Genomic DNA, 20033 nt, shown 5'->3' with positions numbered 1-20033 from the left:
TCGTTCCTGAAAATTATTTTATTACATTATATTATCCATTTACATTCCAGTCACTATAACATATGTCCCACTGACCTATAGTTCTTCACCCAACACATTAGATAAAATTTTCCCGTAATATTTTTTAACTTTTTTTTTTACATTTATTACGATAGATAGTATCACATACTATAATAGAATAGGAGATTAACTAATTAAGAAAGAAAAAATCAGGATAAAGTGTCCCTGCCATTTTTGTTTACAGGAAGGAGTCAGAAAATGGAACAAATTAAGATGACTAGGGAAACATTCTAAAACCATGCCAACTTAGCTAAAGTTACATAATGTTAGGATTCAAACGATAATTTATATATTACCTAATTATTCTTTATGTAAAGAAGAGACTCAAAAAGAGACTCAAAGTCGTCAAAAAGAGACTCAATAGAGTATAACAACATTTCCTTTTTAAGTCCAGATGTATTTCAAGAATAGACGAGCCAGCGAAATTCAGAAGAAGGGTCAACCACTGCTTGGGAAGACTGGAAGTGGACTTCACTATAGGCCTCCCTACCCCAAAGGTGGTAAAGTTCCTGTTTCTGCTACCAGTAGTGGTTCTGTGCACCAGAGACATTTGGATATCAGCTCTCCTCCTCAGTTTAGGCCATCGAGGAAATACCACCATCAGGAATCCAGCTTCTCCCTCATTGGTCAGTCCTTGGAACAAGTGTGTTTCAGCAAAAGCCACATTATTGAGGAGCATCAGAGGCAGACATGTAGAGAACTTCCCAGGAAAACAGGGCACCTATCTAGTGATAGGTCTGGACATTCCAATGTTCCTTGTTGACTTGATGTGTCAGCCAATCCAGATTCTCTCTATGAGAGACCCTCGAGTTTAAACTTTCCTCCTTGACTCAGACCTTCAAATATTACCCAAATGCCAGAATCCACCTTCTCCCTCTGTCATGTACCGTCAGGTATGAACCCTATTCCTGAACCTAGCCCCTTTAGTAATTCCCTAGACCAGATGGCCATCTTCTTCAAAACTGATGAAGCCTGTGAGATCTACCTAAAGAATACAAGGTCTAGGAAGCAAAGGAAGCAGAGGAAAAGGAGTATGGTATAAATGAAGATACAAGGCCAGGATACCTGTGAATGACTCCTACTCAAAATTGCCATGTCTTTCTGCTAATCTCTGCCTTTGAGGATATCTTGTCCCAGGGACAGTTTGTTCTTAGTTCTCACTTTCCACGAATCCAAAGCCCATGTGTCCAGACTCAGAACCCATATTTTCCACATGGGAAGGAACATCGCAACTTTTCTCCTCCTAGCTCAAGTATGGTCTCAGACACAGAATCAATCTCCATTGCTCAGACCTATGAAAGCCCCTCTCTCTCTCTCTGACTCTCTGTCTCTCTGTCTCTATGTCTCTGTCTCTCTGTCTCTGTCACTCTCTCTCTCTCTGTCTCTGTCTCTCTCTCTCTCTCTCTCTCTCTCTCTCTCTCTCTCTCTCTCTCTCTCTCTCTCTTCTCTCTTGGTTTTATAAGAGAGGGTTTCTCTGTGCAGCCCTGGCTGTCCTGGAAATCACTCATTAGACAGGGTGGCCTCGAACTCAGAAATCCACCTGCCTCTGCTTCCCAAGTGCTGGGATTAAAGACGTGCAGCACTTCTGCCCTTAATGAAAGTCTCTGATGTGAAGCCCTGTTATATATCCAAGCTGCCCAAGGCCCAAAAGGAGGTAGCATTTTAGGTTAACCACCAGTTTCCTTTTTTATTTTTAATTGAATTTATTCTTATTGGTTGCTGAATGAGAGGCACTGGATTGCAATTGGGCTAGCCAGTTCCCCAGGAGTATAACAATGATTATAGCATAGTTTGCAAGGTTCCTATTTACAAACATAACAGAGTATCATTAATAGTTTCAGGGATTGGTTCTTGGCCATACAATGGTTTACAATTTGTGCTGACAATTGATTGGCCATTGCCTCAATTTCTCCTTCATCTTTGGCTAGGCAGTGTTTCCCATTAATGAATATATCCATCTTATGTTCTGAACACTACCTCCCCCTCAACTCCTCCTCACAGTCCCTCTTCTATACCCTTTCTCTCATAGGGTTCCCCCATGTGTCTACCTCGAAGCTAATGCATCAAGTCTCTGCAGGATTAGGTGCATCCTATCCTGCTGAGGCCAGCCAATAACTTCCTTTCTAGTTATTGGGGGACCCACATGAAGTCTGAGGTGTACATCTGCTACATATATTATGAGGGCCTAAGTTCAAACCCTGTGTGTGTGTGTGTGTGTGTGTGTGTGTGTGGTCTTTGGTTGGCCACGGAGTCTCTGAGAGCTCCCAAGAGGGCTCGTCCCCCTCTTTGACACTCTTCTCCAGCATCCACTGTGCTGATTTTATTGGTGTGTGCCAAATGAGTTTGTTACTCTGTTTCTTTTCATAATGGATGTGCAGTTTATTTTTCTTTAAATAAAAGTGCTTTCTTGAGTACAGTTTGATTTTTCTCCTTTATTTGAGACAGTTTTTTTTTTTTGTAACAGCCATGGTAGTCCTCTGACTTACTCTATAGTCAAGGCTGGTCTGGAACTCACAGAGATCTACCTGCTTTGGTGTCCCAAGTATTGGGCTTAAGGAGTGCATCACCATATCTTACTTGAATTTTATTTAATGTGACCTCTTCCATTACATACTATTGCAAAATATCAAAACTCTAAGCATTCTGGGACTAGAGCTGGATTTAACTGAGGGTTACTTATTGTGGGGATACAGTGATGGCTCAGTGATTCAGAGCAATAGTTGCTTTATCAGGAAGCCTGGTTTATTTCACCGCCTCCTCTAGGTGGCTCAGAACCATCGATTGGGAGTGGTATTTCTTTGGAGTCTTAGTCTTCCTTCTGTGTGTAGATTTCCAGGCATGCTTACTTATTACTGACACATATGCATGTAAACACCTGCATTTACAACAAAAGAAAAGATTGCTTGTTGATCTTGACTCTTGGAATTTGGTTCCTAATTGGTCTGGAATCCCATATATGCCATAACTCCAGATGCAGGGGCTCTGAATCCCTTTTTGAGTCACACGGACCCCCACACATGAGACATGCACACTCACAGAAAACTGAATAAAATGCAAATGAACTTGTAGAAAATGAATTAAGTTGGGTGTGGTAGGGTTCACTTTTGTTGTTGTTGTTTTTTGAGACAGTTTTTCTCTGTGTAGCTCTGGCTGTCCTGGAACTCAGTCTTTAGACCAGACTGGCCTGGAACTGAGAAATCTGCCTGCCTCTGCCTTCCAAGTTTTAGGAATAAGGGAGTGCACCACCCCCATCAGGCTGGAAGGGCTCACTTTTAATGCCATGAATTATGATGGAAGGATTCTAATCTCCAGGGCAGCCTGTTCGTTGTTCCCAAAGCCTGTTTAGAAAAATTAATCCAGGAGTGGTGTTACATGCCTTTATCCTCAGTATTTGGAGGCAGAGTCAAACTCAAGTGAGTTTGAGACTATTCCAGAATAGCCAGTGATATGAAGGGTGATGATGTCACACAAAGTGAATATTCATTAGGTAGTATTAAATCAGATTGTAGGTAAAATAGTGTTAATTATTTTCTGAAAGGAATTTTTATAATTACTCTTGGCAGAACAGCTAGTACAATGACAGTTGTTTTGTTTTTCAATTACAAAGATTTATTCATCTTATTTTAATTTGGATTTTTTTTTTGTTTTTTTGAGACAGGGTTTCTCTGTGTAACACTGGCTATCCTGGCAATCAATCTCTAGACCAGGCTGGACTTGAATTAAGAAATCTCTCTGCCTCTGGCTCCCAAGTGCTGGGATTGAAGTCACGTGCCACCACCTCCTGGCATTATTTTTGATTTCTTAACATAGGGCCTTTGTATGTAGTTCTAACTCTCCTGGAAGTGCTTATGTAAACAAGACTGCCTTCCACAAATGGAGATCCTCATCCATTTGCCTTGCAGGTAGTTGGATTAAAAGGCTCTGTTATAATGCCCAGCCTTAATTTATTTTTACATGTTGTACTGGATGGTTTAGTGTGTGAACTTGACACATCCTTTCACAGAGAAAGGAGCTTCAGTTGGGGAAATGCCTACATGAGATTCAGCTGTGGGGTATTTTCTCACTTAGTGATCAAGGGAAGAGGGCTCCTTGTGGGTGGTACCATCGCTGGGCTGGTATTCTTGGGATCTACAAGAGAGCAGGCTGAGCAAGCTTGGGGAAGCAAGCCAATAAGTAACATGGCCCCACGGCCTCTGCATCAGCTCCTGTTTCTTGACCTACTTGAGTTCCATTCCTGACTTCCTTTGGTGAGCAACAGCAATGTGGAAGTTTAAGCAGAATAAATCCTTTCCTCCCTAACTTGCTTCTTGGTCATGATATCTGTGCAGGAATAGAAACACTGACTAAGACACATGTAATGCCTCAATCCATGCATGGACATACCTGGTACTTGGCAGGACAGAGGAGTGTAGGATCGCCCATGACAGTATTATAGGCAGTTGTGAGCCAATTTCTGTATGCCTGGGACTAAAGTCAGTTCCTCTACAAGAGTGGCTACTGATGCTTAATTACTCTCATGAGTATTAAGCATAATAGTATTAAATCATATGTGTGTGAATCCTTGACATTTCTTCTAGATGTGTAATTTCCATATAAATAAAATGTTACCTTGTCTTACTTTTTGCTGTGACAGTGCATTCAAGCCACGTGGAACACACTATCACCTGGAACTCCATGTCCAGGTGCTTCTTTTCCTTCTTTTTGCCACCAAAGTTTACGTTGGGGAACCTTCTGTTTTATGGGGCTTACTTATGGTAACTGATCATCAGGCTTTGAAGCAAGACCTATACCATCTTAGCAGCCCTCTTTTCTTTTTCATTTTTTTTGAGAGAGGGTTTGTCTGTGTAGCCCTGGCTGTCCTGGAACTCACTCTGAAGACCAAGCTGGCCTCGAACTCAGAAATCCACCTGTCTCTGTCTCCCAAGTGCTGGGATTAAAGGCTTGAGCCATCACTACCTGGCCCCATGGCTTACTTAGAAATTATCAAACACTGAGTATAACAAATGTATCCTACTCTTTGTACCATGGTCAGTTCTAGTGCAGTTGGCTTTAAGGGAATCTACTGTGTTTGTGTGAGTGAGTGAGTGAGTGAGTGTGTGTGTGTGTGTGTGTGAGAGAGAGAGAGAGAGAGAGAGAGAGAGAGAGGGAGGGAGAGAGAGAGAGAGAGAGAGAGAGAGAGAGAGAGAGAGAGAGAGAGAGAGAGAGAGAGAGAGGAGAGAGTTATTTATTCAAACATCTATGCTGGGCAGTGGTTGGGGATGCCTTTAATCCCTGCACTTGGGACACTGAGGTGGGCAGATTTCTCCGTTTGAGGCCAGCCTGATTTACAGAGTGAGTTCCAGGACAGCCAGGGCTACACAGAGAAACCCTGTTTCAAAAATCCAGAACAACTACAACAAAAACAAAAAACAAAATCAAAAAGAAAACAAACAAAAAACAAATAAGGTGGAGCTATATCATAGGACAGCCAACAAGAGCGAGTGGTAATAGGATAAATATCATTAAGCAAATGACACATGCTCTCCACTAATTCTGTAAGGGGAATAGCAGATATAGAAAAAGTAGTGGTGTTAACAGTAGGACTCTGAAGAATACCAGATACCGGAGAAGAAAATAAGAAAGCAGTATTACTCCTATTCCTTTTAGCACTATTTTTTTCTTTTTATCTTTATAGTTTCTTCTTTTGGGCTTATTTATGATCTTAGTAGGTCCTACAGAAAATGTCAAAGTCACAATTTTGGTAAAATGTCATCCATCCTGGCACACTCATTTAATCCCAGTCATTGGGAGGCAGAGGTAGGCAGATTTCTGAGTTGGAGGACAGCCTGGTCTGCAGAGTGAGTTCCAGGACAGCCATGGCTACACAGAAAAACCCTGTCACAAACAAACAAACAAACAAACAAACAAACAAAAAAGTAATCCATAATCATAATCTTCCTTATAAAGCCAAAGTTTTCAAGTCCTTCCTTTAATCCAGCCTTCTCTAACATTTTTTCCAGACACTGGAATAGGATTACAGAGAAAACTAACAGAGGATGCTACTCCTGTCCAGGATCCAGACAGCGCAGCTTTGGCACAACTAAAACCCCGAAGCAACAATGTCCATTGCCATTATAACTAGAACTAGATAGGCCTGGACCTGTTGAAATCCTAGCTACTGTAATTAAATCTCTTTGGGGCTTCCAATAAACATTCCTTGTGGTCTCACATTTCCAAACAGCACAGAAAAAAATCTTCTGCACCTCCCCAACTATGACCATGGGATCTAGTCCTGCCATCTCAAGGACACATGTGAAAAGAACAAATGCTTAAATGGTCTCTAAGCACTGGATGTCTACATCCCACCTTTCAGATAAAACCTTCACATGACCAAGGATTTGGGGAGCAGGACTCTTTTCCATCATACTCAAGTGAACCTCCAAGGGGTAATAGCTTAGTTAAGTGCCTAAACTTGGAGCTGACAAAGATCCAAACAAGATCAAGCCTCCTGGTGTAAGGAGGGTGGCTTTGAGAATTGATAGAAAACACCTGCTATCCAGTAAGGGCGAAGACTACACTTCAGGTTAATTTAGATGGCTCATAGGGATTCTGAGATGCCTTCATCATTAGTATCATAATCATTAGAAGGCTCAGGATTTGTGGCCACTTGGCGAAACAATCTTTTCAGTAGTCATTGATCTCCAGTTCCTTTATTTGAAAAACCACACACAGGATCTCATTCCCGTATTAAAATAGGGTTGGGACCATTCCAAAGTATTAGTTAAAGGATCTCAACATTTAACCATGGTATATGATCTGGAAGTGTCTGGATGCCAGCGGTGATCTACTGCAGACTGACCTTTAGCATCAGTTTACAAAAAATTAAAACAAATAATGCAAAAGCGAGATGTGCTTTTGGTGACCTTGGAGGTTAAAACTCCCCCTTTTTTGTTTTCTAACGCTAATTTTTCAGATACATTCAACAATTCCTAGTCTCATTGGATCATGAGGAATTTCAGTTTTATTTTCAATTCCAAATTCCTTGCAAAATTGTTCAAAGCTGTTTCCAGTATAAGCAGGCCCATTATCTGTCTTGCCAACTTTAGGCAGTCCCTTAGCAGTAAAAGCCTGTAAACAATGAACAATAACATTTCTAGAAGATTCTCCTCTTAAAGCAGTTGCAACTAGAAATCCTGAAAAGCTGTCAGTAGTCATATGTGCTAAGAGAAAAACTCTTATATTTAAATGCCTCCAACAAGGAAATGGAAAGAGCTTACATTAGCAGCTTGACAGAACATTTGAAAGCTGTACAACCAAATGAAACAAATACATCCAAGAGGAATACACAGCAGGGAATAAACAAATTAAAGGCCAAAATATACCAAATAGAAACAAAAAGAATTATACAAAGAATCAACAAAACCAGGAGTTGGTTCTTTGAGAAAATGAACAAGATAGATAAACACTTAGCAGACTAACCAGAAGGAATAGAGGAACCACACAAATTAATAAAATCGTTAGTGAAAAGGGAGATATAACAGCAGAAACAGCAGAAATTCCAAAAATCATCAGATCCTACAAAAAAAAGCTTATACTCAACAAAATTGGAAAATCTGGATGAAATGGACAATTTTGTAGACACATGCCAGGTGCCAATGTTAAAACATGATCAGATAAACCATCAAAATATTCCCATAACACCGGAGGAAATAGAGTCAGTTATTAACAGTCTTCCAAAAACACCACCATCACCAACACCACCACCACCAAAAACAACAACAACAACAAAAGCACAGGACCAGATGTGTTTGTGGGGAATTCTATCAGATCTTCAAAGAAGACCTACTACAGATACTTTTCAAACTATTCCACAAATCAGAAACCTGAGGTATACTTCACAATTCATTATATGAAGCCATAGTAATGCTTATACACAAACGAAACAAAGACCAAACCATGAAAGAGAACTCCAGACGAATTTCCCTTAAGAACATTGATGCAAAACTACTCAATAAAATTCTTGCTGACCGAATCCAAGAACACATCAAAACAGTAATTCACCAGGATCAAATAGGCTTCATCCCAGCGATGCAGGGGTGGTTCAATATATGGAAATCTTTCAATGTAATCCACTACATAAACCAACTCTCATGTGTGTGTGTGTGTGTGTGTGAGAGAGAGAGAGAGAGAGAGAGAGAGAGAGAGAGAGAGAGAGAAGAGAGAAAGAGAGAGAGAGAGAAAGAGAGAGAGAGAGAGAGAGAGAGAGAGAGAGAGAGAGAGAGAGAAGAGAGAGTTATTTATTTAAACATATCTGCTGGGCAGTGGTTGGGGATGCCTTTAATCCCTGCACTTGGGACATTGAGGTGGGCAGATTTCTCCATTTGAGGCCGGCCTGGTGTACAGAGTGAGTTCTAGGAGAGCCAGGGCTACACAGAGAAACCCTGTTTCAAAAACCCAAAACAACAACAACAAAAACAAAAAACAAAAAACAAAACCAAAAAGAAAACAAAAACAAAAAAACAAATCAGGAAAGCTATATCATAGGAAAGCCAACAAGAGCAAGTGGTAATAGGATAAATATCATTAAGCAAATGACACATGCTCTCCACTAATTCTTTTTTTTAATTTATTGATATATTTATTTACATTTCAAATGATTTCCCCTTTTCTGGACCCCCACTCCCCGGAAGTCCCATCAGTCCCCTTCCCTCCCCCTGTTTTCCCACCCAACTCTTCCCACTTCCCTGTTCTGATTTTGCTCTATACTGCTTCACTCAGTCTTTTTAGACTTTAAGACTCCTCCGTTCTTCTTGTACCTCATTTGATGTGTGGATTATGTTTTGGGTATTCCAGTTTTCTGGTTAATATCCACTTATTAGTGAGGGCATACCATGATTTACCTTTTGAGTCTGGGTTACCTCACTTAGTATGATGTTCTCTATCTCCATCCATTTGCCTAAGAATTTCATGAATTCATTGTTTCTAATGGCTGAATAGTACTCCATTGTGTAGATATACCACATTTTTTGCATCCACTCTTCTGTTGAGGGATATCTGGGTTCTTTCCAGCATCTGGCAATTATAAATAGGGCTGCTATGAACATAGTAGAGCATGTATCATTATTACATGGTGGGGAATCCTCTGGGTATATAGAGGGGTTGTTTCAAAGTAACTGTAAATATTCATTCTTCATTGTTAGATCATATTCTCATGAAATAAAAGGAGAAACAGTTCCTGAAAATTATTTTATTAAGTTATATTATCCATTTACATTCCAGTCACTATGGCATATGTCACACTGACCTATAGTTCTTCACCCAACACATTAGATAAAGTTTTCACCTAATATGTTTTAACGTTTTTTTACATTTATTACGATAGTATCACATATTATAACTGAATAAGAGATTAACTAATTAAGAAAGAAAACAATCAGGATAAAGTGTCCTTGCTGTTTTTGTTTACAGGGAGGAGTCAGAAAATGGAGCAAATTAAGATGACTAGGGAAACTTTCTAAAACCATGCCAACTTAGCTAAAGTTATGTAATATTAAGATTCAAACACTAATTTAGATATTACCTAATTATTCTATAAGTAAATAAGAAACTCAAAAAGTTATTGAGTATAACAACTTATACGTGAAATATACAGCACTTTGTTTTCTCAGAAAGCAATAGGGCAGCTCTTAGGCATTTTCTTTGTGCAGTGACTAGAAAATCTTGATATGACTAGGAAGCTTAGCTTTACCATTAAGATGCTGAGAGCTAGCATATAACAGTTTAAGAGAGAGGTAATATTTCATGTTTCAGAAGGGAGCAATAATTCTATTTTGGCTTTTATACTAAATGCTATGTATATTTAGGGTGACAATTGAAGCATATTACGTGAAGGTCATTAAGATTTAATGACCATCATTACAGTCTCTTGCAATGCACACACAACTGTATAATGCATTGTGGAATGAAAACAGAGTTGATTAGTTGGATTTTACATACTCACGCAGGGAAAACTTAAAAAATAACTTTCAAATGCAATCATTCTAAATGTACTATGCTGATGTACTAAAATCAAAGCATTCCACAGAACTGAAGCACATGACTAACACCGTGCTTTGTTCTAGGAGAAAGCTGACCAGTTCTCAGGGACAGCTAAGCCTACACCATTTATCCTATTGACCATGGCTTATATAAAAACATCAGGTTCCCAGTAAAGAACCAAGTCTAGGAATGTCAGTAAATCTTTTGAGCGTTTTACATCTTTAAAACCATGCTAAGTCTACACTCCTATCTTAAAATCTCAAGCTGATATCAGATAGAGTGAAGTTTCTGGCTATGATAGAAAATAGAAAGGTCTCCAAGCATCATATTCTCTCCAGCTCCAGGAAAGCATCATGTGAGAAATAGAGAAGTAGCCAAAGAGGAAAGCTGGAAACATTCAGCTGTGATGTGATGCACTGTACAAGGTATTTAAAGTTCAGGAGTGTAGTGAACCATCAGGCTTTTCATAATGCTGGGAGCCATCTGTTTAATAATATGTTCAAAGATAAAAGCAGCAATGATTGTGATGGTAACCATAGCCCCATCTTTTGACAATATATCTGTAACTGAGCATCCTTCAACTCAGGGACCTTCGGTCTCTTGATCTTACAGATGTGGTGGTCAGTGAGAAGGCCAAACAAGGAAAGAGAACTTCAGACCAATCTCCCTCATGAACATTGATGCAAAAATACTGAACAAAATCCTGGCCAACCGAATCCAAGCATGCGTCAGAACTGTAATTCACCACAATCAGGTAGGCTTCATCCAGGGGATGCATGGATGGTTCAATATACAGAAATCTGTCAATATAATTCACTACATAAACAAATTAAAGGAAAAAATACCCACATGGTCAATTCATTAGATGCTGAAAAGCTTTTGACAAAATTCAGCATCCCTTCATGATAAAAGTCTTCGAGAGATTGGGAATCCAAGGCCCATACCTAAACACAGTGAAAGAAATATTCTGCAAACTGGTAGGCAACATCAAACTAAATGGAGAGAAACTTGAGTCAATCCCCCTAAAATCAGGGACCAAACAAGGCTGCTCACTCTCTCTCTCTCTATTCAATATAGTACTTGAAGTCCTAGACAGAGCAATCAGGCAGCAAAAAGAGGTCAAAGGAATACATATTGGAAAGGAAGAAGTCAAACTATCACTATGTGCAGATGAAAGCTTAAATGACCCCAAGCTTTCCAACAAAGAATTCCTAAAGCTGATAAAAAAAAACATCAGCAAAGTTGTTGGATATAAAATTAACTCAAGCAAATCATTAGGCTTCGTCTACTGAAAGGATAAACAAGAAGAGAAAGAATTTATGGAAATGACATCTTTCAAAATAGTTCAAAGTAATATTTCATACCTAGGTGTGACCCTGCGAAGAAAGTGAAGGGTCTATATGACAAGAACTTTAAGCCTCTAAAAAAAGAAATCGAAGAAATACTAAGAAGATGGAAAGATCTGCAATGCTCACAGATTCGCAGGATCAATATAGTAAAAATGGCCATCTTGCTGAAAGCATTTGACAGATTCAGTGCAATCCCCATCAATGCAATCAGAATTCCAAATCAATTTTTCATAGTTCTAGAAAGAGGAATTCTTAAATTCATCTGGAATAACAACAACAACAACAACAACAAAAACAGGATAGCAATAACTATTCCCCACAACAAAAGATATTGCAGGGGAATCACCATCCCTGACCACAAACTCTACTACAGAGGATAGTTATAAAAACTGTTTAGTATTAGTATGCAGACAGGCAGGAAGAGCAATGGAATAGGATTGAGGACCGAGCAAATAACCCACACATGTACATTCACTTGATATTTGACAAAGGAGCTAAAATCATCCAATGGAAAAAAGCCAGCATTTTAAACAAATGGGCTAGATCCACTGGAGGTTTGCATGCAGAAAAATGCAAATTGACCCATTCTTATCTCCTTGTACTACGTTCAAGTCCAAGTGGGTCAAAGATCAATACATAAAATCAGACACACTGAAGCTTATAGAGCAGAAAGTGGGGACAAAACTTGAACACACGGGCACAGGGGAACAGTTTCTGAACAGAAAACCAATAGCTTATACTCTAAGAACAAGAATCGACAAATGGAAGCTCATAAAACGGCAAAGCTTCTGTAAGGCAAAGAATAAAGTCAATAGGACAAAACTTCAACCAACACATTGGGAAAAGATCTTTATTAACCCTAACATATACAAAAATGCAAGAAGTTAGTCTCCAGATAATCAAACAACCCTATTTAGGTTACAGAACTTAACAGGGAATACTCAACTGAGGAAACTCCAATGGCTCTAAAGCACCTAAAGAAATATTCAGTATCCTTAGTTATCAGGGAAATGCATATCAAAACAACACTGAGATTCCACCTTACACCAGTCAGAAAGGCTAAGATGACAAACTCAGGGGACAGCAGTAGCTGGAGACAATGCAGGGAAAGAGGAACACTTCTCCATTGTTGGTGGAATTGCAAGCTGGTAAAACCACTCTGGAAATCAGTTTGGCGATTCCTTAGAAAATTAGACATAGTACTACTTGTGGACCCAGCTATACCACTCAGAATGTGCTCTTTATGTAATAAGGACACATGCTCCACTATGTTCATAGCTGTCTTATTTATAATAGCCAGAAGCTGGAAAGAACCCAGATGTCCCTCAACAGAGAAATGGATACAGGAATTGTGGTATATATACACAATGGATTAGTATTCAGCTATCAAAAACAATGAATTCATGAAATTCTTAGGCAAATGGATGGAACTAGAAAGTGTCTTCTTGAATGAGGTAACCCAGTCACAAAAGAACGTACATGGTATTCATTCACAAATAAGCAGATGCTAGTCCAAAAGCTCAAAATAAACAATTTATAATTCACCCAGCACAGGAAGCTCAAGAAGAAGGAGGACTTAAGTGAGGGTGCTATGGTTCCTCTGAGAAAGGGAACAAAATCGTCACAGGAGCAACACGGCAGGCAGGCAATATGTGGAGCAGAGTCTGAAGTAAAGGCCACCCAGCAAGTGCCCAGGAGGGGATTCATCCTATAGACAGTCACCAAACACTGACACTATGAAGAGAAGTTTGTACCAAAAGAAGCATGCCATGGCTCTCTCCATAGGGCCCCACCTAAGCCTTACAAATACAGAGGCAGAAACTAGCACCCAACTATTGGAATAATCTTGGTGTCCCCATCAGAGGATCTGGAGGGTTGCCCGGAGGAGCTGAAAGAGTATATAGCCCCATGGGAAGAACAATGACTTCGGACACCCAGGCACCCCAAGACTCCCAGGGACTGACCATCCACGAAGGCGTGTACATAGTTCCAGCCAAAAATGTGGCAGAGCAATGCCTTGTTGGGCATCAGTGGGAGGAGTGGTCTTTGGTCAGGTAAAGACCCAATAGAGGGTCAACAAAGGAAAATGTACAGGGGAGGGAGTTGGGGGGGTAGGTGGGAGTGTGTTGGGTAAAGGGGCATATACAAGGAGGCAGGAGCTGGGAGGAGGGGTGGGGAATTATTGGGGAGGAGGACTTTTGGGAGGGGGGAAATTGGGAAAGGTTTTACCATTGGCAATGTAAGTGAAGAAGATACTCAATAAAAAAAGATTAAAAAAAAAAAAAAGAAAAAGCAAGATAGTAATCTTCTTTTAATAAATCCAAAAGAAGATAACCACTCAAACATAAAAATTACATCAAAAATAACAGGGAGCAACAATCACTATACCTTAATATCTCTTAACCTCAATGGACTCAATTTACCAATAAAAAGACATAGACTAAAAGTCTGGCTATGCAAACAGGACACAGCACTTTGCTGCATACATGAAACGCATATCGTTATCAAAAACAAACACTACCTCAGAGAAAAAGGCTGGAAAACAAATTTCCAAGCAAATGTTTCCAGGACAAAAGGCGTGGCAGCAATTCTAATATCAGATAAAATTGACTTTCATCCAAAAGTTATTTAAAAAGACACAGGACACTTCATATAGATCAAAGGAATAATCTACCAAGAACTCTCATTCTGAGCATCTATGCTCTAATTGCAAGGGCACCCACATTCATAAAAGAAACTTTAGTAAAGCTCAAAACACACAGTTATAAAGATCAGAAATTTCAGGCCCATACCTAAACAGTAAAAGCAAACCAGTAGCCAACATCAAACTAAATGGTGAGAAAATTGAAGCAATCGCACTAATATCAAGTACTAGACAAGCCTGCCCTCTCTCTCCATATTTATTCAGTATATTACTTGAAGTTCTAAGTAAAGCAATTAGAAAACACAATTCGGTAAGAGGGATACAAATTGGACAGGAAGAAATCAAACTACCACTATTTGCAGATGATATGATAGTATAATTAAGTGACCCCCAAAACTCCACCAGAGATCTCCTACAGCTGATAAACAACTTCAGCAAAGTGGCTGGATATAAAATTAACTCAAACAAATCTTATGCTCCAAGGATAAACAGGCTGAGAAAGAAATTAGTGAAATGACACCTTTCACAGTAGTCACAAATAATATTTCATACCTTGTTGTGACTCTAATCAAACATGTGAAAGATCTGTATGACAAGAACTTCATGTTTCGAAAGAAAGAAATCAAAGAAGACCTCAGAAGATGGAAAGATCTCCCATGCTCCTGGATAGGCAAGATTGATATAGTAAAAATGGACACAATGCAAGAGCAATCTACAGATTCAATGCAATGCCCATCAAAATTCCAACTGAATTATTCATAAAGTTTGAAAGAGCAATTCTCAAATTCATCTGGAATAGCATAAAACCCAGAATAGCAAAACTATTATCGACAATAAAAGAACTGGGGGAAGCACTATCCCTGACCTCAATCAGTACTACAGTGCAACAATGCTAAAAATCATCTTGTATTGGTACAGTGACAAGCAGGTAGAATGTGTGGAGAGAAGGTTTATGGGACATATGGGGAGGAGGAATCTGGGAAAGGGGAAATCTTTTGGAATGTAAACAAAGAATACAGAAAATAAAAATTATATATATAAAAAAGAAAAAGGCACTCATAGAAAACAGGAGATACAATGCTTAAAGCCAGGCATGATGGCATGTCCTTGCAATCCTAGCACTCAGGAGACTGCAATAGAATATCTGAGGGTTCAAGGCCAGCCTGGGCTTTCAATGTAAGACACCGTTTCAAAAAAAAAAGCGATTTATTTGTTTCCTCTTTAAGTGCTTCTACCTGTTGACCTGTATTTTCCTGTATTTCTTTCAGTGAGTCATTTATATCCTCCTTAAAGCACTTTATTATCAATATGAAATAGGATTTTAGGTCAGCTTCCTGATTTTGAAGGTATTTCAGGGTTTGTTGTGGTGGAAGAACTGGGTTCTGATAATGCCCACATATACTGGCTTCTATTGCTTATGGTCTTGTACCTGACCACATTTCCAAAGGTATGGCTGCAGACTGAATGTGGCCGCAGGGTGGGAATGTCTGCTGGACCTGAGGGGATGAGAGAGGAGCCTATCGGAAGGCCAAGGTGAAGATTAACTTGAGGCCAAGTCCTTGGATTAGAGTTTCAATACCAGGGTCAGTCTTTGGTAGATGTAAGAGCCTCATGATTTGTCTAATTTGACCACGAGTGCTCTAGTGTAGATTAGAGTGGGAAGAGGTCACTTGATGTTTTCTCTTCTATGGCTCTTCAATTTTTGGTTGGAGTCAGAGAGTCAAGAAGAATGGAAGAGGATCTGTGATTTTTTTGTTGTTGTTTTTCTGAGAGAAGGTTTCTCGGTGTGGCCCTGGCTGTCATGGACCTCACAGTGTAGTACAGGCTGGTCTTGAACTCAGAAAACCTCCTCCCTCTGTCTGCCAAGTGCTGGGATTAAAGGTGTGTACCACCACTGTCCGACTGTGACTCTTTAAAATGTTAAATTATTTATTTGCACCCCCTTACCCCACATGCACAATCCCCACAGCCATCTCCCACCCCCAGCCCCTTCTTTTCAGAGTGGGTGAGAAGTCTCACCCAATCAGGCACTTCAAGTCTCTGTAAGGCTAAGCATTTGTTCTTCCACTGACACAATACAAGGCAGTGCAGCTAGAAGTAGATATCCCATATACATGCAACAGTTTTTGAGATAGCTCCTGCTCCAGTTGCTCCAGAACCTGTGAAGATCAGCCTGAACATCTGCTACATAAGTTCAAGGAAGGCTAGGTCCAATTTATGCATGCTCTTTGGATGGTGGTTCAGTTCCTGAGAATCCCATGGGTCCTGTGAAGCTTTCTTCACATCTACTGAGGATTAAATTTACCGCAAAATTGAAAGCAAATTTAACTAAATAGGTTCTTGTAAGGCTTTATCTAGGTGAGAATTTATGTATGATTGTGTGAGATCAACCTCAATATTTTCTGAAAAGAAAAAAAAGAAAAAATTACAAAGTAGACTGAAAGAAATACTGTGTCTCTGAGAGTCTTTTAGTTAAGTTGGCTAAGGGTTTGCCAACCTGGTTGAGCTCTTGGTTTTGTTGATTTTTTTTTTAAATTTTTCCTCTTTCTTCCTTTTCTTTTTTTAGAAAAGATTTATTTATTTTATGTATGTGAGTACACTGTAGCTGTCTTCGGACACCAGAAGAGGGAATCAGATTCCTTTACAGATGGTCATGAGCCACCATGTGGTTCCTTGGATTGAACTCAGGACCTTTGGAAGAGCTCTTAAACACTCAGTCATCTCTCCAGCCCTTCCTCTTTCTAATTGCTTGATTTCAGCCCACATCCAGGTCCTCCATCATGGAGTTCTTCACCCCTCCTCACCTTTGACCCTGAAAAAGTGCTCCCCACCTTATGCTCCCCTCACCCACTCACCCACCTACTCCCACTTCAATCCCTCCAGGGTTCTAGGACTTTTAAACTTTGGGGGAGGACATTCAATTGCTAGCCTCCCTAGGCTGACAGACTCATATTATCACATGAGCTATTTGCAAGCTTATTGCAATGTTGAGAATACTTAAGAAGCATGGGAGGCACTGGCAGGTGGTCAGAAAGAGTGTGGCCCCTGAATAATCCCTGCTCTATAATAAGTCCACAGCTTGTGATGGGTAGGCATGATGGGTGGTCTCTGGAACTTTTCTGATATTTTTACCTTTTTCCATGTTCTCCTCTAAGAACATACTCCAATAAGATCAGAACCCATCTAAGTCCTAAGGTCTGTCCTTGCATTTAAGATTCCAAATGTCTTCAAATGCACCCACACAAACCAGTTCCCAAATGCCTCAAGAGCTTGCAAGGAATCTGCCTTTCCAAGTGAGTCCCCTAGAGACTCCAACTTGTCCAATGCAATCAAGTCATTCAGTCCCTGAAAGCGACCTCTGTCGACAAGATTCCCAAGGTCCATCAAGAAGATCAATTATCCAAATGCAACCAGGTCCTGTAATGGGCCCAGGTTTTCCAATTCTCTATGAGTTGACAGTCACCCTGATACCTACACCACAGAACAATTTAATGAAGAAAGTTTCAGATCAATTTCCCTTATGAACATTGATGCAAAAATACACCGCAATATACTAAGTCCCCCAATCAAAGAACACATCAAAGAAATCATACACTATGATCAAGTAGTCTTCATCCACCAGATACAGGGAGCTGCTTCTAAATATCAAAATCCACCAAGGCAAACCACCACATCAACAAACTGAAAGAAAAACAAATCACATGATTGTTCTAGTAGATACTGAAATAGATTTTGACAGGAAAAATCCAATATTAGTTCCTTTAATAGTCTTCTAGAGATCAATGACAAAAGATGCATAGCTGAAGTATGGGGTTTTTAATTTTTTTGTTTGTTGTTTTGAGACAGTATTTTTCTCAGTGCCACTGGCTGTCCTGGAATTCACTCTGTAGGCCAGATTGGCCTCGAACTCAGAAATCCACCTGTCTCTGCCTCTAAGTGCCCTTGAAAGAGACCTCCATCAGCAAGAGTCCCAAGGTCCATCAAGAAGATCAAGTATCCAAATGCAACGAGGTCCTGTAATGGGTCCAGGTTTACCAATTCTGAGAAGCCTCTTAGTGCATATTCATCATCAGATACCTTCAAGATCCTCAGTGAGATCTAATTTCCAGGTTCCTGTGGGACCTATGGTACTGTCACCTAATTATGGTTACCGACAAAAGAGACTCTGGGCTCCAAGGAACCATCAGAAAATACTCACTGTATACACCAGGGAGCAAAAGAACCTGCTGTAAACATATTTGGCTAAGTGCACATACCCAAAACGGGAGGAGCGGGGGGGGGGGGGGGACTGGCATTGTTGATTGGTTTGACAGCACATGAGATCCAGGCATGCCTCTCTTTGCTGTCTCTGACAGCCAAAATATCCAATCCCCCCTCCCCCTATCAGACTCCTGAGCTCTGTGCTCTTTAATGTTAGGGACAGTTGTGGAAGTTGAATATACATGCATCAAGAGCTGGACCTCACATTCTGCTTCAACCCAGGTAGGAATATGGATGAATATTATTATCCTGTAGGGTCTCAGAGACCTAGACCTCAGAGCTCATAGTACAATTCAGGACACACTAACTGAATCTTCTCTAGGCTTTTGGTGTCAGGTCATATTCATTCTATCTTACTACAATCCCTTAGGGATCTAGACCTTCAGACTTCTCTGTTGTGGACTCATGCAGTATTGCTGCAGAAATTCCTTTCAATCCAGAAGCTTCACCTAGTGACAAGTTGGGGGCACACAGGTATTCCTTTGATGTCTCCTTTGTTTTTCAGATCTGGTTCAAGAACACCCGGGCTAAGTCCAAGTGGAAGAATCTCAAGAATATCCCAGCAGCACCTCCAGAAATAAATGGAAGCTCTGAAGCTGTTTCTGAGCCAACCCATCTTCCTGGTTCCTTATCTGTAATTGCTTCTGCCAATGGAGACTCCATGGGTTCAGGCACATTTGGTGAGGATTCCATTTCCAACCTCAACTGCAGCCAGGGATGGTCAAGCTCAACTTCAGCCATCGTGATCAAGCCTGTGATGGTGCCAGGTGTAGTCAGCAAGAATACCTGCTTGATGACCATGCCCCTGTTAGGGCTGGTGACTCTAGTCAATCAGTAGCAGTTGAAGTCCAGACTGGCATAGCAGGATCTGGAGCTTCAGTAGCCATGGTAGCATCCACTCAAGGTACAGAGGATGCTCAAGATTCAGGTCCATCTGATGAGGGGCTCTGGCAGTGGATTCTTGAAGACTTTGAGGAGTTGGAGGATCGGTACAATTGTAGATACCACCACACCATTCCATAAAACACCTCTCTCCCCTTGATTCATTCAGGCCTTTATAGAAAGGAAGAGGTGTGTTAGTATATTTGAGAGGTGTGTTAGTATATTTGGGGAAATTAAGCAGTCCTATCTGTAGTAGTTTCATGTCACTAGTTTATATAATGGGATTGTTTAAAAAAAAAAAAACAAAGGAAACTATTCTCTCCATATTGTTGAATTATATGTTCTTTAAATGAAAGAAAAAAACGTGTTGAAAAATAAAAATAATGTTTTTTCCAGTCTTTCTCCCTAAATATTTTTACATGTGAATGCCTGCAGTGCATGTATGCAACTGTCTTGTAGTTGGAGACTCAAAGTGTATAGTATCTGTTGGAGTGAAACTATAGAGTGGAGGTCTTACATGTGTGTTTGGAAATGGGCTCACATCTTCATCAAGATCCACTGCTGCTCCTAAGCAATGAGGTCTCATGGTCATTGTTAACTGTACAGCAATTTCAAGGACAGTTTAAGGTACACCAGGCCCTACCTGAAACAAAAGTATTGATAAGAAACTTTTCACTAGAAAATGCATTGGTCAAGTCTAGCTTAGTATGACGCTTTCTTGTCTTTGGCTTATACCAAGAGCAGTTGCTGGACCAGTGTCTTTGCAGAGGCCAAAGAAGGTTGATAAAGCCTGGGCAGTGGTGGCATAGGCCTTTATTTGC

General features: G+C 40.2%; 1 pseudogene; it reads left to right on the top strand.

The window, feature by feature from the left end:
- Positions 1 to 454: 454 nt before the first annotated feature.
- On the top strand, positions 455 to 19353 carry LOC127668437 (uncharacterized; annotated as a pseudogene).
- The last annotated feature ends 680 nt before the right edge of the window (positions 19354 to 20033 follow it).

Source organism: Apodemus sylvaticus, chromosome 1, assembly GCF_947179515.1.
Source record: "Apodemus sylvaticus chromosome 1, mApoSyl1.1, whole genome shotgun sequence".
Taxonomy (NCBI): domain Eukaryota; kingdom Metazoa; phylum Chordata; class Mammalia; order Rodentia; family Muridae; genus Apodemus; species Apodemus sylvaticus.
This window is presented reverse-complemented; position numbering and strand designations above follow the sequence as displayed.